The sequence below is a fragment of the Struthio camelus genome, chromosome 2 (genome assembly GCF_040807025.1).
Source record: "Struthio camelus isolate bStrCam1 chromosome 2, bStrCam1.hap1, whole genome shotgun sequence".
NCBI classification, from domain to species: domain Eukaryota; kingdom Metazoa; phylum Chordata; class Aves; order Struthioniformes; family Struthionidae; genus Struthio; species Struthio camelus.
Window position 1 is genome coordinate 50,062,146 of NC_090943.1, and position 24,061 is coordinate 50,086,206.

Consider the following 24,061-nt stretch of genomic DNA (forward strand, 5'->3'; position numbering starts at 1 on the left):
GACTCAGAGTTCTCAATGTTAGCTGGGGTTTCGTTGGAAACTAGTCCCTATGAATGCAGTGTACAAGGGTTACTGAGCTCTCTCTGCTCCCATATGAGTTTAGGAGGAGCAGAAAGATTTGGCAGTTAGGATCAGACACTGCTTCAGGCTTTGTTCTTACCTTGACTAAGAAACGCTGGTCAGAGCATTGAGTGTATGTCTTTAGGCCGTTACAGTACAAGGTGTCTCTGCTTTCTGGCTCATCTCTTCCTCTGCAGAGAAAGTGCTCTCCAGAAAACTATAACCTTCATTTTCTCCTAAATTCAGAAATAACAACAGTATTATACATAAATAACAGTCTTATAGCTAGCGCTAAGGAGGAGAGTCCATCTTCATCCAGGAACATTCCTGTGGATTAATGATACTAGCTGGGACCGCTCAAGAGGACTCTCTCTTCCCTTCTATTCTTTCCATTTTCCTTGACCTTCATATTCTGATTGCTTTCTTCTGATGGTATTGAATCTGAATACCCTGTATTCCTGTACAGGAATATTTATATATGTAATATGCACACGTAATTAGGTTTCACAGGCAGAAAGCACTTGCCTCTTTTTATTGTTTAAGAAAGCAAGTTACTCTCCTTTGACTGCAGAACTGGCCTTTTTACCTCCGGCTCCTCAACTGACTTCCTAGAATATTTTGTTAACTGTTCTGGAGTAGTGACTAATCTTTCTTTCAGGTACCAATACCCATTGGTCATAAATTTATGAGTCTTTTATTTTAGGAGTGAAAAGGCTGTTGTGGTCTGTTGTCCAGCTGTGCAGAATGCATATCTTTATAATTGCATCACTCCCTTCATATCAGACTCACTGCTGTTGCTTTTCCAGGAGCTTAGTGATGGACAGAATCAGCAGACGATTTTCTGAAGAAGTCGGTGGATTGCTAGAACTGAATCCTGATATAATTCAGTGATCTTTCACGTACAGAAATTGTCCGTGTCTTTCAATATCTACAACACGTGCTAAATGTTTTTTGTCCTATCTTGCATGTAGCGTGTCTGCTGTGATCCAGTATCCTGAATGCTCATTCATACTGTAACTGCTAGTAAATTTTTAACAGAGATAAAAAGAAATCATACTTGTTCTGTATTTGATATGTCACTAGCTTATTTATGTGCAGTAAATCTCCTTTTCTATATTAAATATGGAGATGTGGTTCAAAGGTTTTACAGAGAGAGTGAAGGGAATGGAAAGCTGCTAAGATGTACCTGAGTGATAAAATGAGAAGCCATTTTAAATTTTATGGCCATCCTCATAGATCTTACTGCTTTGTCTTTGGCTAGCAGGTGTCTCTTTAAGTGCGTGGAAGCTTTTTTTTTTTAACGGCACATACAAGTCTTTGAATGAGAAATCCATTGACCGTAAACAGATTATTGAATTCTAGCAAGAAGCAAGCTGTTCGTTACCTGCTTTCTGTCACTCCGCTGCATTCTTAGGTATTTCTGTCGTGCCATGGCTTAGATTTTTGGAGGGTTTTATATTGAACCCGCCTCTCTTCCTTTCTCCCTCTTCCCTCCTCCACTTTCAACTCTGGGGCCGTATTTTGTCTTGCTTTGCCATCTAAGACAGTATATTGTTTGGAAAGATTGTTTCTGTGAAGCTGTAGTTTGCAAGGATTCAGTTCCTCATGTAGCTATCTGTCTGTCACGCGCATGCTGGTACATTATCCCTCCTCTGTGTTTCTCATGAGCAGGAGAAGGAATTGCTCTGCTCCTAGTTACAAAGTTATGGTCAGGAAAGAGCTTTTCCTGTTTCTGTAGTCTGTTGGGAGACAAATTATGCGATGATTTCACTTTACTACAAAGTGAGTCAAGTGATATAAAACGCTTCAGTCCTCTTGTAGGTTATTGCAGTTGGCTCTGAGTAAGAGGAAAACGTAGCCCCGTGGCTGTAACTGTGTTGACTTAGGAAGTTACGCTGCCGCTGAATGTGGCCTCGTGTCTGTCTCACAGTGATCTATAATTGCTATATGCTCAAGGGATGACAAGCAAATTGTCTTTGTAAGGCCAGTGGCTGCGTTTTGCCTTCAGTTTGATTCTGGCGCTTCTGAGGACCGTGCCAAAACTTGCGTTAGCTGTTCATAAACAGAATCCTGTGTGCAGGTCTCTGGTCGAGCTACAGGCCCTGGTTTAGGTCTTTCGTGGACTGGCAGTGTTTACTTACACGGTAATCATCTTTCAGCAATCTGCAGTTATAAATGCAGCAGATGTAAGGCGTCGTTTTTCAGGGAGCATGGCAAATCATCATCAGAGTGTAACTTAATCGTGGGTACTGTCATCGTCTGCCTAGCTGCTTCACTAGTTACGCCCTGCAGCAATGATGGAAAGGCAGAGTTTAGTCCTTACAATCCCCTGCCTTCGGAAGCTAATGACAGCAGTTAAATTTAACCAGTCTATTATTAATTACAAGGGAAAAATCAACTTTTCTTTCTTTTTTTTTTTTGGTGATACCACTTCTCAGTTACCACATTTTTTGTTGCGTGGTAAGATTAATGCCCTGTATCACTTTGGGTTATAATGCTGCTCCGCCGGGGATGTAATGCTAGGCTGCCTGCTGTATGGCCCTTCTGAAGTTGTGGGTTCAAACACATTATTGCCTAGTTTCTGCAACTGTTTTCATCACCGTTTTGCTTATTGAAAGGAATAAGGCAAAAAACATCGTTTCCTAGACTCTGGTGACTTTATCATTTTACCACTTTGAGATTTGAAACTCAGATCTCTCACAAGGGAAACAAATGAAGAAAATGTCCTTAATGCTTTCCTATGATGAGTCCTTGAAAACAGACTTCATTCAGTGAGCATTAAAAAACAAAATTGTTTGGTTCCAATCTGAATAAACAAGATACTCCTTTAAATGAGACTATAGTTTTAAAGTCACTGCAGTTTTCGAGTTAGCGGACACAAATCCACTAAAACAAGTTCTGAACATCTGTTCTTGGCAGGGGAGATGAGAAAACGACCACGCCTGTATCACAAGTAATATGGTTGTCTGGGTTGGAACTTTAGCCATGACTCAAGCATTACATTATGGAATTTAAAACTTTTGCATGAATTAAACCTTAAATTCTAGATTCTTATTTCATTTATAATATACTGTTTATCTGTAGTAATTGAATTATAGCATAAATTAAACCAATAGTTTGTATGACGATCTTTAGATGAATCTTTGCAAGTCTCCCAATTTATGGAAGTAAGTTATTTATGACAAACCGTGGAATGAAATATCAAATATTTCTTATGTTCACTCTGGAAAGATGAGAGTTGTAAAATACGAAAAGGCCATTTCACTCAGCCTGTGGAGTCTTCTTGTGTATGTAGATGTTATGCAGCACAGCAACATGTAACAACCTTATATTCAGTAATATCCTGGCTAATCTAGTTTTTGGTATGTGAACTAAAAGACTTAGCTGTAGGTGGATCTGGAAAGCAATTATTTGATACTTACATCAATTTGATATTAAGTATAAAACAATTTTTTACTTAAAGAATTCCTTAATGCTCAAGCAAGAAGAAACTGCTATGAGTAAAATTAAATGATAGAATGAAGCAGTTTTCATATTGGCAAAGACTTTGGTATTTTCGAATCAAATGGTACACCTGGAGGTCTCCACAAAACACGTAATGGGGAACGTGCGAGTTATTAGCTCCACTTCCCTCTACTCTAAGAAAAGTTTTAGGTTTGAATTTAGAAAGGTTATTGAGATATTTTTATTAAGTATCAACTGTTAAAAAGAGCTCTGAGATTTAGAAGCGTGTGAGATAAGTCTAGTCACCATGTAAGTGCTTTACAATTAGTACAGCAATAAAGACTCCATTGCAATTGTTGTAATATAAACTTGCACAAAATATTTAGACAGGAAGGGCTGAGTCACTAAAACATTGTGCATCTCATAAGATGAGAGCGTTTAGCTTCTCACTCTTGCATTTAGACTCTCCTGTTCCGTCTACTGTGAGATAAATCTCCTCCTGATGGCAATCTTGAAACTATTTGGTGTTGAAACTTGCTTGAATGCCATTTAAAATATATAGGGGATAATTTCCTTTTTTCTCCCACTTACTGGCATCAGTAATTGTAATTTGAAATTGTAATGCTGCACTATCTCCTAGTATGGACATCTATTTACTCTGCATGAAAAATTATTCTGCATACTTATTCTATTTATTCTGTATACTTAGTGTTAATACAGGAAATAGTGCTAATACAGGAAATTAGGGTATATTAGCTATTGAATTTCAAATTCACCTGTTAACTTCCTCATCTAAACAAGGCTACAGCCAAACAAAACACCCACATTCAAGTGCATTTTAAAATAGAATTTACAAGTCAGAACGCTCTTTGTGTCTCCTTTCCGTAACTCAGAGCTTCTACAAATGTAAAGATGGATACTCTTATTTAACCCATTCTCTATTAATACAAATGCTTTTATGAAAAATCTATCCATTTTCACTTTATATGTATATATACACACATGCATATATATGCACAACCCATATATATATTCCTGTATGTACTATACTAAATATTGATATACCTCTCTCTACATATACCTCTATATACTTATATTCCATGCACACACACACACACACACACACACACACACACATGTGCATATATATGTACCTAAACTATTATCTATACACAAATCATATAATTTAAAAGTTTTAGCAAATTTCCTCCCAAATCTGGGGATGTTAGAAGAGCTTCAGTCTTTCCCATCAGAATCAAATCCATACTGAAGTACATCCATACATGTCAGCTACAGAATTTTCGTCATATGTTAATTCCACAATTAGCTCTAGTTGTCTTTCATTCTCTCTCCAAAAAAAGGTATATGAATAGGCTGTACTAAATTGCTCTCAAAGTCTAGCTGTTTGAAACACTACTGGGATCATGCATCTTCGGTCTATCCTCAGTGCTAATCAGATCTGGGTTACAGTTCTGAGTAATGCGGAACAAATTTTCTCCCCAGGAATGTTTTCTTCAATTGGCAATAGACAACTGGTAAGTCTGTCGTAAATACGTGACACTTTTGTAATTCACTTGGAATTATTATAGGAATAATTCCTTGTATATTTTAGATAAATGGATTTAATTTTTTCTTACTGAAATCTCACATTCATGGAGCTAAAAAAAAGACAATTCAGGTTATTTAGATTAAACACATCATACAAGTTCGATTTGTTTTCTATTGTAACCAAACATTGGCTATTTCAGTTATAAAATGACTAACTATGTAATATGAAATGGTTTTAAAAATGTAGCCTTTGGATCAGTATTACTATGTTGATTTTGATACTTTAAACACTCAAAAAGAAAGGACAGAAGGCGAGAATAAACCCCTTTTTATTTGGGGGAGGAGGATGTTGGTATCTCTTTACAAGCCAAATGCAGAAAGGATTGTTTACTGCTTTCAGCCTTTGCAGCTGCTTCAGGTTGAAGTGACAGGAAGGCTGACAGGGAATAAAGAGGGTGACATGAGATGTGGTGGGTTTTTGGATCATTGTTTCGGGGAGAAGCAGACAGGCAGCCCACATCGAGGCCGTGCGTGCCATACACGCTCATGAAAGTCAGAAATAAAACGCAGAGGTGTGTGACACCCCCTGGAGACTGTAATGCCTTTTATTCCTCCAGCACATTATTTCAATTTGTAAAACCATCCTGAGAACAATGTCAGGAGTTGCCAAATGCAGATGTCAGTCAGAAAACAGCACGTAGTTCTCAGCTCTTATTTACCCAAGTGCAATGGTAGACCACGAGTATCTTGCAGGAAGACCTGTGCAAGAAACAGATGTTTTCACACCAAATTAAGTTGGCTACTGAATACAAAACTGCTTAGTTTCAAAGACGCTGTAAAAGTTGTGCCTGCATTTGTACTGCTATTTATGTATGTTGCTACTTCTTAGCTATTTATAATTTATAATACTTTAGTTCAAAAGAAGAGGAATTAAAATATGAAAGGACAACTCAGAAAAGGAGAATATGTTCTAAACCTAGTATAACAGGAGCAAGGGCTGCTGTATAAACACCCTTCCAGTAATTAATTGAAAACAAAATAGTAGATGCTTTAGGCAAGAAGAGATCCTGAAATTCTCCTAGAACAAAAAAGAAATGATGTTATCCTGTTGTATGCCTGTCTAGAACTTGAGACCTCTCCTGAATATAAAACACGTCAGTCAGAATCTAAATGCTTCGGTACTGAACTTCAGAGCTGTGAGCTCACGTGGTACTGAGCAAATACTGCTAGGTACAGATACAACTAGAAGACAACATATTCAAAGCATATAAAAGGCAGCATATTGCTAACAGATATAACTCAGCGTGTTATGGTAAATTGTAAACATGGAATTAGCTAAACACAGCAGTAAGTATGATTTTAGCTCTCAACTGGATTCTCTTGATCGAAAAAGACAGGTTGGGGAAGAAGGTGAGATGCTCTTCCCACGTATCTGTGGAAATTGTGTACTTACTTAAGGCAAAAGCTAACTGTGGTAAGCTGTGTGCTTCTGTGTTAGCTCAGGGACATCTTCCTTTCAGTCCTGTGGCTTTATGCGAACTCGCTGCCCATTTGTATTGAACTTGCAGCTGCACAAGGAAAGGCTCCTGGGTGGAAGGGCTGCATTAATTATTTTGAAAACAGCCAGCGTAATTGGTATAGCTGTAATAGAGCGCATGACCATCCTTAAGGGCCTGGACTCTTCAAGGAAAGCGTGAAAGAGTAGTGCCACAGCCAGCATCTCTGCTAGAGGCATCCTGGTGTCACGGTGAGCGCCATCATGCTCTTCAAAATTGGCAGAACATTTACATGCATCTGGTGTTACACTAGAATGAATGATTTAGACGCACGTTCTGGGGCAGATAAACTTGTGTATTAAAAATGGAAGTTACAGACTTGATGTTGTGAAGCAGTTATGAAACACTATTCAAAATTTATTTAATGAGTATCAACATATATAAAAGGGATGGATAATTGTATGTGAAGAATTTGAAGAAAATGCCAAGCAGAACAAAAGAAATTACCTTGGATTTGGAGATTAAATTAAAGTCAAATAGGAGTTTTGACATAGGAAGAACCGTGATTCTGTATCGTCTCACTTTAAATAAATAACTTCTTCTTCGTTCTCTTTTCGGTCTTAGGTTTTAATACTCAGAAAAGGTCTACATAGTTCTTTTGAAAGCACCAGTGTTTCAAACCAGAAGTTTTCTTTTGCTGGGGCCCTATGCTCCCTACGAGGAATATTACACTGAAAAAACTGGTGATTAAAACAACTGAGTTTAGAACAATCCAGGTAGCAGGTAAAGGAAGAACATTTTGCAGATTTCTTCCTTGCCTGGAGCGATGAGGGGCTGGTAAACGCAGCGGTGACATGAGAATGATAGAGGGACGTGCCAAAGGTTATCATGTAACCTTTCCTTGAGTGGAAAAACAAAATGTAGAAGGAGCAGGAGGAGCCATTGTATTGTTTGTTTTTGAAAGAAATAGGATAGGAAAGGTGTCGGGGGAGTAGGAGAGATTGTGCATGGTCCAGGCATTCGGAACTATTTTTTAAATTTATTTTTTGAAGCAATTAAATAATCTTATCTAACAAATAAGTAATCTACATGTGGATATCATCGATTTGGTGGTGTATGACTCCAAGGCCCTCAGGGAATGTAATAAATCTGTATGATGTCCATGAAACCTAATGTTGCATTTGGGTTTCAGTCTAACTGACAGATATGTAAAATCTCATGAAGACAGACAGCTCCCCACTGGCTCTGCATCTGAGGAAGGTTCCTGTGCAATGTTTTAATTAAGGTTATTTATTTCTTTATTATGATGATTGCATTTTAATTGCTCATGAAGCACCCCAGGGGTGGAAGTGCAGGTACCTTATAAATATCATATGACAGTGCGTAAAGGGAGTATGTTGCAGTTTTGGAAAATAAACCAGCACTTAAACACTTCTGATGCAATTTAAAAATAAAGGCAGAAATGGCTCTCTAAACTGTCTCACAGATTTGCAGGTAAAAAACGTTTTTTGTATTAGTCTTCTGTATTTAACATAGGTTACTGGCAGTGTCACCCACAGTCATGTCCGCATCTTTCCTTTTTTGGTACACTAGCTAGCCACATGAAAAGCTGTCTGCACTTGCAGAACTTAGTGGGAGCTTTTGTGTAGGATCAGGGTGGGCATTAACGCTTTCCTTCAAAGCACTGCCTGAACAAATGGACTTTCTCAGTCCCGTTTCTGAGGAATGCTTTTGCTGCCAGGAACTCGAATTCCCTGTTTATATTTCCATATACCTCTATTTGGCTGCACAAATTCTTGCTTGTGGCACAAAACTATGTTTTGATGCGCAGTAAAATATTTGGGGCCCAGCTAAAGAGGTGCTCTAAAAGGTTTTTTTTTTTTTATTAGAAGTGTTTATTATTTAATTCTTGATCATTAGAAGGTTCTTGTACAGGGACAGAAAGATATATTTTTTTCTTTTCTTCCCCAGCTTTATTTTCATTACTTAATTTGCAACTGTAGGAAGTGATATTTTTAAAGATACCTTTTATCTGGCCAAGCTAGGCGTTTTGGCTTGTTTCCAACATTGAAAATCACTCCCTGCATTCAAAAAAAAGAGAAACCTTTCAACAGCTTAAATTATTTGCCATTGTACAGCAATCTGAAATTTATTAGAGATCTTCAGGTTTTAATATGCACTTTAACAAGGAGGAGTGTGAGCATTTTTCACACAAATACCTAAAAATAAAGGAATAGTTGATTAGGATTATAAACAAGAAGCCTAGTCCAACGACTAGGTCATACCAGCTAGTGCCAGCTACTACCCAGCAGTCAACATAAGTTAATACATCTGATTTTCTCTTTTTCCTTCCCTTCTTATTGGGAGATCTAGAGCTCTAAAGATCATGGTCAGTATTTTCCACATTTAACTGCCTCCTATTTTGTTTCCTTTAAATGAACTTTCCTTACGTTGCATGTTAAGCTAACAAACTTCTTTCTTTAACGTGGAATGGGGAATATCAAATTACTGGAAAAAGGCACTCAGGAAACTAGGTCCTATTTTTGGTTCTGCAACTACTCTTTACCTTCAGAAGACCAGTTTGTAACAAGACAATGAGACATTGTCATTCCTAGAAGGCTTAGGTGACATATATTTACTGTTTTACAGAGCGTAACACTTCTTTCTTCTAGCCTGTTCAGCCTGAAGCTCTAGGCCAAGTTGTTTTAACAAGGCGGTCTGTGTGAAATGAGAATAGAAATGAGAATAGACAGTGCAAGTACCTCCCTGATACCCCGAGAAAAGAGAAAATTGTATCTTAAGGATTGCCACGTGCAATAGCACACTGGAGCGTGGCTTACTCGCTAGATTAGTTTGTGTAATGTGACAGTAGAGCCTGAAGAGTAACGGTGCTTGTTATACCTGTTCCACAAACTGGAAAGCTCATTTTAACTGTGGTTGTGGTCAGGAGTTAGACGCTGTCACACCATCTGTGGCAGGATAGTTCCATGTAGTTTTTTTTATATAATCCCTTTAGAAACTGGATCCTTCAGCTCTGGAAAAAACATTACTTTCTCAGAGCTAGTTCCGTTATCTCAGATAACAGAGGGTTGTGCATGTGAGTTTTAAAATGTCCAGTTCAATCCTTGCTGCTCGTAATAGTATCACTGTACATATGGCCACAGTTTGCTGTACTTATGCTGACAGTTTTCATGTGCAGAAATTGAAACTAAGACTTCCAAAACATTACTTACGTCTGCTCACTCTATATATTTTGCAGACAGCACATCAAAAAGAAGGTTCTGCACTCTGAATCTGCCCAGTCTCTAAAGAGAATGAAAACATCGTGGTGGGGGGATCTTATGTTTGTTTTTTATTGCACCTGGGTGCCTAAAGTCCATGCCAATAATTTGTTTGCCAGAACCATCTACACTGATGTCTTTTCCTTGGCTACTCACTGTTGTATGAGGTTGGTGTAGAGACAGCTCTTCAGCCCTGGGGATTCCCTTCAGTGCCCGTTCTGTACTGTTGGGGCTGGAGGCCTTTATGAATGGTTTCTGCATCACTCTGTGGTGTTGTTTGGTCATTGGACATAAATAACTTATAAAACCTGACAAAGATTGTTCAAGTGTTTCTCCTTTGTTTCCCTTGGTCTCTCTTATGTTCTTCCCTTTTTCTGTTTACAGCCCCTTGGTTTCCTTCTGCCTCTTCCTCTGGTCTCTCTCCAGCTTCCGTTTCCTCTCCCCTCTTTTGTTTCCATCCCAGGCTGATGCTTTCTGATGGGGTGCCTGCAGCACTCAGTCCGCTACAGCACGGGGAGACATATATGAGCTAGCTTTAGCTAATTTTCATATTGGCAGCTCAGTTTCTCTTTCTGCCTGAAAGCCCAAATATGTACCCTGCTCCTTCACCAAGTATTGCACATGCTGAATGATACATGGCAGCCACTTTGTGCTGCTATCAGCGTCTGAACCAGTTCCACTGTGGGCAGGCACAGTGACTGCAATTTAGGTACATCCTCAGTGTAATGCAGCAAAGGTCCAATATGCTCACTGCCTCCAGTTTTCAGCCATTTAGTCAATGCTTCTTGTAAAAAATGTGCTTAACTTACTGAGGAGCTAGTGGTTTTAATCAGGTACATAGATGCAGGGCCTGTTTACTCGGCAGGAAGCTGATCTTAAACTCTGCAGGAATCGTGGAATACACAAGGCCCTGGTTATTGTAAGTTGTCTGAATATTTAAAAAGTATCTTTAAAGCATCAAAGGGATACAGCCAGTGCAATTTTTAAAGGGATTTAAATTTTTTGTTGCTTGACAATTTGTGTAAGTTGTTTCTGAGCCTGAAAAAAAATCTAATTCACTAATGATTTTATATTTATCAGGGATTTTATGTTTTCATTGTCAACTCCCACACTTGGAGCTTGATATTAAAGCAGGCTGATTTGATTTAGTGGTTTGTGCGCTTGCATCGTCAAAGGTTTTAACACTGCTTTGGGTACAGCGTTCATGGACATTCAGTGCCTCTACTACATTTGGAATAGCCAGGTAGAAGACAGCATGCTTAGCAATGGTCAAATCTACAGCAGACTGCGTTGCCTATGGGGAAGGTGGGCCAAAGAAGTGGCAAACCCGGCCAGACAACCCGCATGACTGATCTGCGGTAAGCTGGCTCCACGCGGTCAAGGATAGGAGTGATGCCTAATGGAATTTGTGCAGTGCTTTAAGTAACAGTGGCGTGAACACTATCCAGAGCAATGTCTTACCCGTGACTAATTATTATACAGGTCTCTAGATGAAGAATGCAGGATGCTCAGTGAACAGAGCCTGAGTGTTCTCGGAAATCAGGACATTTCCCTTTCAGCATGATTATCCCTTTGCTGCAGCAAGCTACACATGCAGCAGTGTACCATTCCCTTGCTCATTAGCAAATCTGCACCCAACAATTCCTTAGTTATGTCCACATGCAGCCTGTCAAATATATCTAAGACTGAATGCCTGAAGGTTTCGTCTTGAGGAGACCATTTTACGGGAGTTTGTGAAAGTTGAGGTTTGTGTAGGCTTAAACCCTGTAGCAGTCTGAGGCAGCGGCAAGTTCTCTAACCCTGGCCCCATTTGTTTGCTAGACTGCATTTGTGCCTGTCTCTGCTTCAAATGGAAGGGACGCCTGTATTTTTTGTTAGCCTCTATCCCACTCAGATCTTTCCACTGCAGGGCTAGGATTTTATCCAATTGTCTTTTTTTAATTGCTGTAATGATTTCATTATGTGGGTGGTGGTTCTATATCAAATTGGAATCCAAACCAGGTATTGGAATTGGAATCCGTGTAAGGTATTAGAAATGCCAAGGTAAATTACATTAACTCCTAGTGCATTTAGCAAATGATGGTATACTCTGTCTTTAATTAGAAAGACCTTGAAGGGTCAGATGCAGAAGACACACACACTCAAGGTGGAAATTCTTTTAAAAAGCATATTTAACCCAGTTTAACAGCACATCAGCTCAGCAGGAATTGAAAAGGAATTATACATATTATATATGTATAATATACATAATATTTTGTATGTAAAGTGACTGCGGAATATGTCTGATTCTTCATTATTCTTCTACATTTTTGCGTCTGCAGCCATCCATTCAGTGCTTTAGGCACACTATCTGATGGATTAAGAATTACAGTATAAGCTTTGACAAACCTGCTTATAAGTGTATCTCTTATTTTCTCACTGCTTCCTCAACAGCTATAGAAAAGGAAGAGAAAAACAGGGGCTGGGAGAAAAGTAGTCAATTTGGTGTCTACAATTTGGTATCTAGCAAGTAACTAACTCTAAAGAGTTATCCTGATCGTGTTGAAATAGTGCCATTACAATTGAGATATTCAAGAAATTCTCATGTGAGTAATGTCAGGGACTGTGTGTATGTGCTGGAGAAGCAGTTTGACACAAACTATTTAAAGAGCAAAAAAACCAGAGATGCTGAGTATAATTTGTTCAGTCTGTCTTGCTGAGTTTTTTTTTAAAAAGGTCTTCTGAGGCCAGAAAGAATTTCAGGTTTAAGTGTTTTCCGAGTTATACCGAATTTCCTACCCAGCTGTTTGTGAGACTGTCCTTTCTTCTTCACGAAAGCATATAGCTGGAAACCTCTGTATAAAGTGTACCTTTAAGCCGAGGACTCTATGCTCTTGCTTTCTTCTCATAGTGCTTCAAACATTAATAAATATTTTAAATCTTTACAGATACAAATACCTAATCTTCAACTTTCACACTTTAAAGTTGGTAGGACCATTAATTGAAACAAGTAAGCAAAAGTCTGCAGACGGTGGCCACCACGGTTTTGGCTGACGCACATTTCACTTCCTTTTAAGCGCTGGGTTTAAATCCTCTGAGGTCCACTTCATCTCGCCTGTCTTCACAGATAATCAATATAGCTCTCTGTAATTGTTTAAAAAATAAACAGAATCTATTTCAGTTCAATGCATCAAGTTTTGGGGGGGGTAGCCTTCCTTTTACCCGTTTGTGTGTGTGCGTGTGTATGTGTGCGCACACGTGTGCCATTGTCCTGTTTTAGCCATGCCTCTACAAAAGACTGCCATTCTGTTTACACAGTCTTTCAAGTCTGTGCGGGTGTTACTCTGCATTGATACGAATGACTACCTGAAATGTAAGGCAGCAGCAAACCTATTGTTAGTGTTTGTATTGTCACATGTTAAACTCCAGCTCTCAGAACTTCGTACAGCAGGTTCTCCTTTCTGCACCTCTTGAACTGAAAATTTGTCCATCTATGATAAGGATATCAAAGAGAGACTGAGAGAAAGGAAGAGTTTCTCCCTGGAAGTTTTTATTCCAGAGTGCTTGAAGAACCAGTTGTTAAACCAGGGCTTGTTTGTGATAGACAAAACACACAACGGGCAAAATCTAAAAGCCTTCCCAGATCCAGAGAGATACCTTTCTAAACATACGACAAGTAGATGCAACACATACCCAAGTAAAAGTAAAATGATTATAATTGGTAGCATGAACAATGACCATAGAAAGTACGCTCAGTTGGTGTTGTTAGTTGTTTATTAATTCTCAAGCGTTCTGCAGGAATCCAGGCCTAAATGTATTTCTATGAGAGTGCTCACTTCTCATGCTATGTTTTGCCAAATAATTCCTTGTTTGGAAAACTAATACAATTTTCATTTTCTCCAATGTTAATTGCAGAACAGTTAGGCACTCAAATTAACTTTTGCATCATCTTGTCTTTTGTATTTTCGTAAGCTTGAAAGTGTCATTTTATTTCCATATGAATTTGTCAGTTATTCTTTCTGAGCCATTCACAAGCATTTTATTTAGAGAGCTTTACCAAAGAACGTTAAGTCACTGAAACAGTCTTGATGCCTTTTTATTTAGCCCTTATTCAGGTAAGACCACCATTGACTTGGTACAGGAAAGAATGCCAGGTTATGATCTAGCCGAGATTTCTTGAAAGGTATTATAGTCAAGCTTGTTTTGGGCTCTTGTCTTCTCCACCACTCCTTGCCTCTACATGGCAACCTCCTTTGGGGAAAAAGTTTTGCGACCGGGTTTTTGTTTTTGTTTTTGTTTTTGTTTTTGTTTTCTATATTTTTCCTTCTTGTGCAACTGGATTGATGGTCTATTCAGTTGCTGTCTGGAAACCCAGCTGGGTGAGACTGTCATTTTCATTTTCTGATGTTGGACTAACGTGAAGATGTTTTGTTACCGTAGTTTCTGTTGCACTCTCCCAGGATCTGGAATTCTGAAAACTGAATTTCCAAAAGTAAATTTATGATTGTTATATATTTCAAATTTTTGTAGTAGACCGCTAAAATTCTTTACTTAATTTCCACTGTTTCCTCCTTCCTTCAATATTTCTGCTAAAACACTAAAAAGTGAAGTAGCTGTTGTAACTGCGACGTATTGGCGTTATTAGACATGATCGAGGGGTAGAAATAAAATGGAAATTATTGATTTGTATTAACCATTGCAGAATTGGTACTCAGGAATAAAAGCATATCTACTCGAATACCAAAAACACTAGTTATATCTTTAATTGTGAATCAATAGTTCAATCATGTTATGCTTTTCACAATTGGTATAACTTTACCTGCTAGTTTGGGCTGACTGAATATTCTTCAAAAAGCAATGGTGTAGATGTAGCTATTACATCTTCATGAAGGTTTAGAAATCTAGCCATGTGGCACACTAATTGCTTTTAGATTTTTGAAAAAAAAAATTGCTGACAATTCTGTAAACAAAGCAGAAGGCTTAGGTCCATATTTTCTAAAATTTTTGAGTGACTTTTAAAATAATAAATGCATGACTATATTCAGGAACACTGGTTTGTCTTTTTTTGTGAATATTTCTGTAATGAGAGAAGTACAACCTATATATTTGAAATAATAGCAGCTTTGCCTCAGATATACTATCAGGTAGGAAGAAGACATTCAAGATTGTCATGATTTTGGGAAAAGTTATTCTGGTGAGCAACATCAGAATATATGCAAAGGCTACATGCTGTTTTGTAGTGTTGCTACATGCTGTTTTGTAGTGTTGTCAATTGGCATATAACAATGAAGGTGTTATATACGTCTTACGTTCCTTGGTAGTACAGTCATATTATGTGTTTGGCAGTGGATCTGTGTAGGTGATTAAATATTCAAGCTTTGGAAAAGTCTGAAGCATTTTTGGTTTGAACCACATCTAACAATGATGTGTACCTTACCTGAATTAAATTAGCAGCCAACAAAATCTGTTTTTCATCCTGTCCTCATTGAAAAGTCCTATCAGAATTATTTTTTAAGTCGTGTTTGTACAGGATTGCTTCGGGAGAGAGAGGGAATCACGACTGATCCAAGTTACCTAGTAAAGATGATTATTTTCTTGCTGAATTCCATAAATCACTTTTTAAGAGTCATATTGGTGTTGATCCTTTTCAATCCTCGGTGCTCTTCTGCCATGTTGGGTCTGTCTTCAGTGAAATCCGTGTTGTGCAGAACTGGTCGCACAGTGTGACTTTCTACTTTTGAATTTCTTTCTATTCCTCTGTATGTTGGCTTTTCCTACGGCTGCCTTCTTGTCACATGAAAGTATCATTAGAGAAGCCATGTGTCCGGCATAGCTTTACCTTATTGTTACGCAGCATTTTAATGCTAGAAGCAAGGCCTTGATAGAATTATTATAAATACAACCATATGCTTATACAAGCACTGTTTAAACTCTGACAAGGAGGCTGACAATGGGGAAAGCTTCTTTCCATCAGTCACCAATCTGTTCCAAAATTTAATATGTGCAAAATATATGTAATAGGAGATTTAAAAATCTTTTATGGGGATTCATGTTTGTCTGAAGAAATCAATTTTGTTACAGTTTGGGTTGAAGCTGTTGCATAAAGCAGTTGTCCTTCCATTCAAGCTAAATGAGGGAGCAGCTAATTGTCTTTTGTTTAGCTGTAGCAAAATTAGGGGAAGCTGCCAGTCAGAACACAGGCCCATATAAGGATGAGCACAAACCATGCCGTTTAGGCCAAGGGACTTTCTTGGGAAATAGTGCAGCAAACGAGGAATGAGAGCATTGACTGGAGAAATGGAAGGAGCAAAAGGAAACGTGGCAGAACCAAAAGCAAATAAGCCAAAGGCACATTAATCTTTGAGATCTGAAGGGAGAGGCAGTCTTGGGTTTCGTGCTGACTGCAGTAAGGCGTGGGATTCCTTACTTGGCTCAGGGAAACAAGGTTTATACTCCTGTTGTAAACAAATGGGGCTACATTAAAGACATTCATGCTTCTGTTATGAGTTTTTCCTTTCCAAGGGACTAATCTGAAATGTGCCAAATGTGACTAACTCTTTGATGCAAAAAGGAAATTACATTAACCTGAATCAGACCCTGAGCAACTGGCGGACAGTATTCAAAGACGCTCTTCTACTAGCAGCTCAGCTGATGTAGTCCTCAACAGTAGTAACCCACAGGAAAACACTCAAACATGACATTCAAGGATGTATCAGAAATGCATGCATATACTTGTTGGCTCGATTCCAACTTTAGCTGCTTAGACTGTGGATCCAAAATGAGCATTTGGATGATCTAACAGTTCCCGCTGTGGAGTACAGATGATAAATTTGCAATTAGTAAGCCCCGTATGTATTAAATGTATTAAATGTATTAAGCCCAGTTAGGATGCTAGCGATTTTGTATTTAAAAGTTGTAATGACAAGTAAGTTTCTATGTTCTCTATGCTATTCTGCATCTAGTCAGCACCACTGAAGGATGGGAAAAACAAGGCAGTGTCAATTTTCTAGCCTAGTTTTCACCTGTCAGAAGTAGTTACACCTTTCTCATGCAGACTGAAGAATAGTGACCGTATAAATGGATGAGTACAATCCCACTGAAATGAGTACAGTTCCATTGAAATCAGTGCCTGTAAATATTGGTAGGTTGCTACGGTTTTGACATGCTATTTGGAAATGTGACCTTACCTTTGGGATCACTTAAGTGATCAATTTTATTGCATTTCTTCCATCTGTTTATCCCCTCATGCCTATAACTGCAATTGAATCTGAGTGTAGAAATTGCCTGGAGACTTCTTTATGCTTTATCCTATGCTAGTCAATGCCTAGAACTTAAAACCCTTGAAAAGTACTGATACTTAGTAGGAGGAGACAGAGAGAATCCATGGTTGGTAGTCTGTTTGCAATATCATCAGTATCCCACGGAAACAATGAGGGGAACTTTTGGAAAGATATTCCGGGTAAACCTTTCAATGCAGCTTTCCTGTCATCAACTTAGATAACTTGACTGTCTGCTTTCTGAGCTGATCCTGACATTTTTTCTCCAGTCAGCCAAGTAACATAGCTAGTGGAAGCTATCTTTGACCTCATGCTGATCATATCTAAATCTGTAGGTGTCGACATACTGAAAATTGAGGAGTGCATTCTTTGTCGGCATTACACTAACTGAGAGGAAGGCACAAACACTTTTGCTAGCCAGGTTCCCAGCAAAGGAAATAAGAATTTAGATGCCTTTTGGGAAATCTGGAAAGTTATAGTATTGAAGACCAAGAGGCTGATTTGTCAAAATGAATGGGACATACTATCCAAGTAAAGAAGATATAAACCAAACTTTTCCTTACACCAAGAAGTACTGAATCTGAAATGACTGTTACTTGTATTAGATATTTGTTGCTTCAGTTGTCCAAACCTTTCATTTCCAGTTGGCTACCTCAATGCTTCCATGTTTGATCTCAGTTATGCAGGCTGCTTTAGGAGCTGAGGCTTCATTAGAGCAGCAACCTTTTTCATTATAAGACTATGAACTGTGCTTCAGTGATGTAGTATTTTCAGCTTTCCCCAAATTTTTTCCTCTTCACTTTCTTCATCTCTCCAGCTTACCAATTCAGAAATACTTGAGATAAAAGGACTTGTCAAAAAAATGCTTAGACTCAAACCAGCTTGTAAATGAGAAATAAATCAACTAATGTTATCTATGTGGCAGGTAGTTCTTTCAGATGCAGCTTCCCACACTTGCTGTTCCTGCCCTAACAACAATATAGGGACAGTTTAATTGTTCCCTATGTTTAATATTTTCCTTGTTTTCCTTGATGGCTTTTTCTGTTCATATTAGATTGTGAAGTAAATCCTTTTGTGAACCTGCAGACAAAAGAAAGGAGAGAATCAAGAGTCCCGGAAAAAGAAGAATGACAAAGATCTACGAAAAGTAGAATAGAAGAGACCAGATCCCCAAGCCGTGATACAAGAGCATAAGTACAACAGATGAGAGTCTGGCCATAAATTTTCCAGCAAAGTTTTTTTACTGTAGTTGTAATGTTTGGGTTTTTTTTTTTTTTAATCCAATATTGATAAAATTGGCATGAGTCTGGCATTGGCTGCTTATTTGTCCTTATAAAACAGATCAACTACCCATATGTCTGCATAAAAGACAAATACTGTACAAACTGTGAGCCAGTATCCAGACAGGAAAATGAGCTTGTCTGTTCATCTTCAGCATATGTAGAGATGTCTGGAATTGAAACAGACACAGAAGAAAAGAAACAGTGACTCAGTAATTCCCGTCTTTCTATTCTTAAGATTCAGACAGCTCAGTCAACAGTCAACGCAAAGAAATTCCGAAAGGGAATTGCAGTCAGGACGCTCGTGTTTTTCCATTCAGCCCAAAACAACATGGAACACTGTTACTTCCAGCATGAATCTCAAGAAATGACCAGTAAGGGGAAAATAAAACCCTAGTGAGGATGCCAAGATAAGATTAATTAGCCACATCGTCTTTTCTTTTAAAACATTAATTTTAATTAAAGGTTACAACCTATTAGTGATCTTGTATAAAACAGTCGTTTTCTTTAGAAGGGAAGTAACTAGTATATTTTTTTCGGTAAACTAAAACTAAAATTTCCTTTGCCTTCTTAGGTTATTATGAAAATATTTCCTGATGGATAATGACCTGTTTTGGGGTTAAGCTAATCTTCCTAGGCTTTTCTTCTGCATGTAGCACTGGGATAGCTTAAGGCTACTTCAAGACGTGACTAAAGAAGTTCACTTGGTGGAAGTTTCTTCCTGACTCCTTAGAAGCATGCTCTTTGATACAGACCGCGCTGAAATATGGCATGTTGTTGAAATATGGCGTGTTTTTGTTCCCTATAATGTGTTGCCTTGCCTCAGCAAAAAATAGCAGTTGCATGAGAAGTGGCTTGCAGGACAGGATGTGCTGACCCAAGAGAGTACAGAAATTGCAGTGGCCTGATTACTTACAACAACCTGGTTCACCATGTCTGTTTTTTAAACTGTTATTGAACTCTTTGTTTCAGTAACACCTTGTAGCACTACTTAGTATGGCATATGTACAGATAAAGTATTTTAAATATCACTGAGTGCGTGCTACTTGTTTTCGCATTGTGGGGCATGCTCATTTGGCAGTTTTTCTGTACATTTGACGATTTCATATATTTCCTTTGATCAGCTTACATCTGAATGTCCAAACCATGACCTTACCCAAAGATCCAAGAGTGGCAGATTTTGCAGAGCAAGGAGCAATGGATTCCTCTTTCCGTGTTGGCTTTGGCTGGAGGTTTTACACAATTCCACATCTGCAGCCTGAACCATCGCTGCCTCTGTGCTGGCACTCCTGGGACTGCTGTGGAATACAAGTCACTGGCAGGTGTGAAATACAGCCCTTCATTTTGGGGTCTGAAGGATGGACTCAGTATTTTATGATGTCTTGGGCCTGAGAGTGGGCTATAAGATCTGCTGATGTTCCTGCTTGTCATATTTTCTATTTTTTGTGCATGCTTTCTTTGTATCTTGTTTCTCCTCCCACAAGGACTCTGAAAACCTTTTTGTCTTTTTCTTTTGAATATTCCTATAAAGGTGGGGAGCCATTTTGGAGTCCTTTTGTTTTCTACCCATAACTTTTTTCCCTTGAGCTTCTTAGTGTCAGGAAAGGTACTATGACAATCTGTACCTGTCACTAAGGCATAGTCACGTTTTTCTTTTATTTGATTTCTGCTATATCATTTTTGGGATGAGATCACAAACCTGCATATACTGTTGAAAGGGAGGATGCACCAGTGGTTTAGATATTAGCATTATAAATTCAATAATATTACAAATTTCCTTCTTATTACATCTTAATGTCTTATCGTGATTTTTATATACTGGCTGCACATTGAACAAATGTCTCTATTCAGTTCTTCTTGATGACTCCTTGATTTTCTTTTCCCTGAGATCTTATAACTAATTCAGAAGTTATCAGTGCATAGGAGGAGTTTAAATTGTTCTTTCCAATGTGCACTACCTTGCAATGTTCTACATTCAGTTTAATCTGGTCATCATGTCATCCAGTTGCTTTGTTATAATAGGTCCTTGTGGAGCTCTTCAGAACTGTTAGCTCAAAGGTTCCTCAGCATTTTATCCTGTTGCCTTTTCTGTCAACATAATAACACAGAACACTTTAACAGGAGTTAGGAGATCAATATGTTACCCTAATGGAAAAGTTTTATTCAAGCTAATAGAAATACAAACAGTAGGCCTCCACATAAATTATTATTAAAAACATGTTTCTGTTTTTAAAAATGATGTTTTTGTTCTGGGTTTTTAAATTATGCCTAACATAACCATTTATTTTGGATGAAATGTAGTTGACAGTTCAAAAGAATAAGATACCATGGAAAGTTTATGTTTTCCTGTGGCATTGTATAGGTCTCTTCCATAAGACTATAGTCACAATCAACATTAAAATATATTAATCAGTTTGAATAACAAAATGTACCTTCCTTGAGAAAATCAAGAAAAAAAGTTTGTAAATTTTAGAAAGGCCCTATTAAAGAGACCAATAGATTAAAAAGAACCCTTGAAGATGACAGTATTGAACGATTCATGGCTTGGCAGATGTTCTCTTAATCATCAGTCATGAGCGGTATATGTGTACCCTTTTATCTGAAATATCTTCACTACCGTATCGGGTCCCTTATTGCTCTAGGTTTTTGATGGTTTTCTAGCTTTGGCTAGAAATGTTGACTTTTAAAATTTTGACTTACTTGCATTTATTGTCAATGCTTCTGCTCTCACTAAGCTTTTAATTAATGATACAACAAATGTTCTGTTTTGAACCTCTGAATAAAACTTTTTTTCAATGAGTTTGGTTTTTTTCCTTTCCAAAATATTATTTTCCATTTTAAATCAAATCTATTCTCTTTTTGTTGTGTTTTCCCCATGTCCCAACCTGTTTACTGAAATGTCAGTGTGGAGAAGCTGGAGAATATGCTTATTTGCTTTTGTATTGGTAGATCTAAACATAGACTGATTCAGGAGAATCTGGAGAACGTTTTAACAGTTCCATGAAACATAACTGTGATTCTATATCCAGGACAAATAATTCTATCATTTAAAATAAAATTCACCCAAACACAAGGTTATATTAAGCTGTAGTTTTTAGCAAAGATTCTAGTCAATTTACTTCCTCCCATGCAAGCCTGTCTATCATTTAATTAGTTATCATTCAGTGAACCGCACAGAATTAACTTACTTTTCTGTGTATTTGCAGTCACAGGGAGCTACAGGTGTCAGTTTGGCACCTATTACCACTCTTTCCTTACTTATGCATCCAGTATTAGATTAGTAATGAAATGATATAATCAATTTTATTAATATTTTCATTACTTAATTATACCTACAATCAAATCCCAAGGCTTTTTTCTGTGGAGTCCTGAACCTCCCAACGCATCCATATTTATCACTGACGCTAGAAGATTAAACTCAAGACGCTTGTGTGGAAAACGTTGCATATGTAAAAAGGAATAGAAGCAGCTAGAAATTAAATCAAAATGGTGTTAATTGCTAATAAATGCAGGATGTGCAGCTGGAATGAATTTTTGTTGTTGCAGTCCCGTTTGTAGGTAGAGCCAAGATTCAGGTTATTTACGTGTTTAGCAGTATCTGCAGACTTGTTTGCCTTTATATATTCTCTCTATTTTCAGTGCTTCAAAAACATAGAGGTGGAAAATGAGAAATTTAGCTTGATATCCTGTCCTCTCTATCATCATTCTCATTAGATAGCAAGAGCATGAAGTTCCGGGAGAATACTGCATTTGACAGAATGTTGCTGTTTGTGTAAGCTATTCATTCGCTTCAAATACGTGTGAGTAATATTATACAGAAAGGTATTTTCTTACCCCAAATGCTGCTTATTCTATTGCAAATAGTATCAAGATGTAGACTGAGATCAATATCATTTTTCAGACTGTCAGAAATATGGGGATTTTACAGAGCACAAATATACTCCATCTCAAAAATCCATGCACAACGCCAGTCAATTCAATTCAGTAAAATAACCGTCTGCTTGCCCGTTGTAAACAAACCACTAAGCCATATTTCACAACTGCATAGTAGATGCAAATATTTTTCTTTACTATTTCAAATAACAGTCTCATGAGAACTCCATTCTGTCCTTAATGATTAAAACATTTCTACAGAGGGAGGTAAGAGATTGAAATCTATTCATTATGGAAACTATTTTCATGTTGCTGGAGTTTTCTGAAGGATTCCAAGTTTCCACACCTTTTATTAGGCAATAACATCACAAGACAGAAACCCCAGGAATGTTTTATGTTGGAAGAAATATAATAAGGACCTTCAGATTTGGGGTGAACATGTTGTGCTGGAGATTTGAAAATGTTTCAAACAAATTTTATCATGGCTTTAGGAAAAGGGAATAAGTCCCTGCCCTCCCTCCTGTATTATCAGCTTGAACAAAAGTCGTATCTTTGCAATTAAATCCAAATTATTATGAGTCATATGGTGACTTTCTGGTCAGTAATGGGAATCAACAAGGATGTTGGAGCGATAGTCAGCACAAGGGTTCACTGAACTGGAAAATGCAGTTTTGACAGTGAACTCCAAAGCATTTAAAACCCATGGAGATGTGAGATGGGCTTTCCTGACATTTTATGGAGAGACGTTTAAAACTGTCGTCTGTTCAACAGTAATTTTGCTGGAAGAGAGAGCAACTGAACAATGTAAAAATTCCAAGGGGAAAAGGAGGTAAAAATGTGGTTTATTTTGCATTTGACTGCCCTGTGAAAAGGTTAAACGTTGACCTGTGACCCACTGGCCAAGAAGCCCACCTCTTTTTCCAAGGGAAAGTGATGAATTTTGCTTTCAGGGTAGGCCTGAGTGCTGTTCTGCTTATTGTCATGTGCTTTGATACAGGTCTCAGTGTGCTTGTGGAAGCTGTCAAATATAAAAATTGACTTTCTGATGGTAGACAGTTGTCTATGTGGAGCTAGTAGAAGCCTTCTAATTCCTTGAAATCGTTTAATGTATTTAAGAGGACGAGACCCTCGCTGCGTGGTTAGTCCATCTTCCTTAGTTGTGCTAGTATATCTTCCTTACCCAAGCAGGTGCTACATTTCTTTCTTATTTGTTTTGTTTTAGTTTATTTCTCTAAAGTCTCCCAGTTTCCTTCAGTTTAGCATTCTTTTCTGGAACAGCCATAGCCAATAATTCTTAAAAGGACCGTGAATCGTAGGTATAAAAAAAAAAATGGATACATGGATGTATCATTATATTGTATTGTATTGTATTTTAATGTTTTAAATAGTTAATAGACACTTTACAGGGCTTAATATTTTGAAGGGCACAATAAGAGAGATCAAGCATTCTTTTTATCTATTGCCTTTGGCTTTACATCTTGGCATTGCTAATCTATATTTCATTATTGGCATTTACCTTTAGTATGTGGTCAGAAAAATCTCTGCAAAATCCTTTAGAAAAGGTTAATTTGTGTGTGTGCTTGCATGCATGTGTAGGGGAGTATATGATGGACCATTTTTAAGCCATGCAGTAAAATTTCATTTCTCTTCTGTGATACTGTTCAAAGCCACTGTAGAGAGGAGCTTCTTTTCTGTAAATATGCACCTGCTGCAGGTGCTTTCATCTTTATTAAAAAGTCTTCTGTAAGTAGTACATTTCAGAGGCATCTGAAAAATTTAATGTTTGATAAAAAGATTCAGCAATTGTCTGGGGTTAGAAGGCA

General features: G+C 37.8%; 1 long non-coding RNA gene across 4 annotated transcripts in view; it reads left to right on the forward strand.

Annotated features, from left to right (window-relative positions):
• Positions 1-24,061, forward strand: part of LOC104152494 (uncharacterized) — a 67,305-nt gene that overhangs the window by 22,896 nt on the left and 20,348 nt on the right. For 3 of the 4 annotated variants that reach the window (XR_011139728.1, XR_011139726.1, XR_011139727.1), the window contains one exon: positions 19,490-21,164. This is a non-coding gene — a long non-coding RNA (uncharacterized lncRNA). Of the gene's footprint in view, positions 1-19,489; positions 21,165-22,079; positions 22,166-24,061 lie in introns of those variants that run through there. The other variant, XR_011139729.1, reaches the window with a different exon arrangement.